Here is a 2,982-nt window from a genome sequence, read left to right on the forward strand (position 1 = left end):
GACTGAATTCAGGTACCGTCTGCACCATGATAAACATTCGTTATGTAGGCAAGGGGGTTTTGTCGGACAAATGCTTTTTTTATGGCAAAAAGAAAAACAGAAGAAAGAGAGAGAACAAGAAACAGCAAATCGTGATAAAATTTACCTTTTTTTTGGGGGGGGGATTCATAAAATTAGATTAGGCATATGCTGTGGGACTACTTCTGTGTTATGTATTCTTGTCTTTCGCATTGCACGATCTCGAAAACCTTCCGTATAACGTTCCTTCCATCTGCCGACGTCCTTGACTCTTGCAAGTGAACATGTACGCGTCCTTACATATGTGGCTTCCCAGCTAATAGTTCTTCTTATGAAGCCACAAAAACATGGTAGTCAGTAGTTAGTCAGTTAAATAACTTAGTAAAATAAAAATAAAAACATGGTATTCCTGTAACCATGTCAACTGTTTTACATGGCATATCGTATCAACAAAAATGCAACAATGCAATTCACCTTCCTGAAGTTGTACAAGTTGATGCATAACTTTCCCATCAAGACAAGAAGAAAAGAAAAAAAAGGGTGCCGCGGAAAATGTGTGATCAACGGCATTTAGACACGACGGAGCTACGGCAGACTAGGACAGTACGGAAAGGACGGAAAGGCACCACACCGCCCTTTTCCGTAGTGTCCTCGTCTGCCGTAGCTCCGTCGCGTCTGAAATGTCATACCAACCCCACACTGCGTTGTTAGTCAACGACATTTGTTTGTGTGATATACACTAACACAACTACTACGTGGGGGCTTGAGTGTCCGCCCCACTGCCCCTCGGAACTTTATCATGCTGGGGCAAGATCCCCTCCAAGCAGTCTATCCAGCTGACACTCAGGCCAAACGTTCGCGGGATATCCTAATGGCCGCGTGCTCAATGTGTAGACAACCTCTCGCTCGTCTAGATGCTCAAAACACACGACTGCTCTGGAGCATCTTTACTTGCCGACTGCTGCTCCTCCTTCGAGGATGTACAAGATATTGGATATACATACATATGTTCAGGTGCCTCTTCTGAGTCACGCGGCGAACTGGCTTTTCCTCTTCGTGCTAAAGCGCGCGAGTACAACGTTATGAGTACTTGGGTGTCATAATTAAAAGCTATCTGAAATTGGCTAGCAAACCTGTTCTAAAGCCTTGGACCTTGGGCATGTAAAGAGAATTTTCGATTTTGGGAGTGAACATGAAAAGGAAATAGCAGTAGCGTGTCATATGCGTCGCATGTTTCTCTCAGGGAAGTCACACTGACAGTACGTCAATCAGCTACGTGTCTGTGAGAAACTTGCTTTTATTTCGTTGCATTTCTCTATATCGTGCTCATGGCATTTGCCATTACCTTCACGTTATTGTCATAATATCAGTATAGGCTCAGTATATAGTAAAGGGGATAAGCCCATGAACGGAGAACCTGTTTCATGACAGTAACTGATCGCAGTTGTCTCGCGACGTAAAGCCTCGAATTATTATTATTATGACAGTAGTTATCGGGCGTTGCCTTCGCAAGCAGCGAAGAATGGTTGCAGGAAAGAATATCCCCGAAAAAAAAAAGGTCCGTACACCGAAACTTCCACACCGAAATGTCCCTTTCCCGCCCCAAAAATGTCCCCGACTGACCGCGTTATTCAGGCTACCAGCGGTATTCCTGCTGCTAGTTTCAGAGTTAGCCAGTTCCTAAAGTGCGAATGTCACGAGGAACTCCTCGTGTAGTGGCTCAAGTATAATTATTGCGGGACAGGGAAGAAAACATTTCCGCATCCGTTCTAACGAAACAAAATACAAGATTACAACAACACACGTACACGAAGACATGATGATGGTGTGGGGCTGATGCCGGCCAGCAGGCTGACAAGATCACAGACGTTTTTACCAGATGTACGTTTTCTTGTATTTTCGTTCACGCTTTTCTACTTTTCATAACCGATTGTGCACCCCGATGCTTTGGAGAATTGTCTTTGCGTGACAGTAAAATCCCGAGACGAGGGACGACGAAAGGCAAGGGATGATAAATCGGCATTCGATGAAACGGCTGTTGGGTAAAATGTCCCAGTTGAAATGACGAAATGAAAACCCCGTCACAATTTTCCTGTGCCGTTTCCCTAATGTATCAATTTCGCGTGTGACGTTGTCCCTGTCTACGTTCCTCAGTACGCTGTATTCCAAAGAGAAAAATAATATAACTACTAAAATGGTACTGTATTCTCGTACTGTAGTGTCGACTGTATTTGCTTGGCTGGTTGGTTATGTGTATCAAGCGTAAAACAGCATCATAGAAACAAAGCACAACGAACCATTGCGCATCATTTGCCGCCATGCTTTTCACAGAGTCTGAGTTCCCGATTTTTCTATTAGCGAAAAAAAGAAAAAAAGACAGGAAATGGGGGAAATCTATTTTTCCCTTTTTTACACGCGCCTTTCTACATTCACAACTGCAGATTCGCGGAAACGCACCCAGGAACGTTTCCTAAGCGTTTTTGACGAGCGGTCGTTGCTCAAAACAAATGAGAGCAGCATGAAAAGTCTACTCAACAGCGATAATACCGAAATCAGTTGAACCCTGGGGATATCGTCTGCGCCATGGTACTGTAGCCATGGTCTGCGAACGAAGTGCGGAAGTGACGACAGCGCTCTGCGGGCGATTTCAGCTGAATTCGTGCTTTCTCGGCGATGCATCGTGGTGGACGAACACAAACACGACAGACACGGACGGCGTTCAACTAGCAACCCAGGTTTATTTGACACAAATCCTCCCTACCGCTACCCGGGGGCGTGTTTCTTGACAAAGGTGACGTCTTCCTTTGATGAGTTCCAACCAACATGCTCTTTACCTTCTACGTAGTGCTCCACGGCGCAGCGGATAGATCTGGAATGACCAGTGTGTAACCAGTGTAACGGAATGACCAGTGTGTAACCAGTGTAACAGTCCGTTACGCGAGACCTGGAAATAGGCCACCTCAC

The sequence above is a fragment of the Ornithodoros turicata genome, chromosome 6 (genome assembly GCF_037126465.1).
Source record: "Ornithodoros turicata isolate Travis chromosome 6, ASM3712646v1, whole genome shotgun sequence".
Taxonomy (NCBI): Eukaryota; Metazoa; Arthropoda; class Arachnida; order Ixodida; family Argasidae; genus Ornithodoros; species Ornithodoros turicata.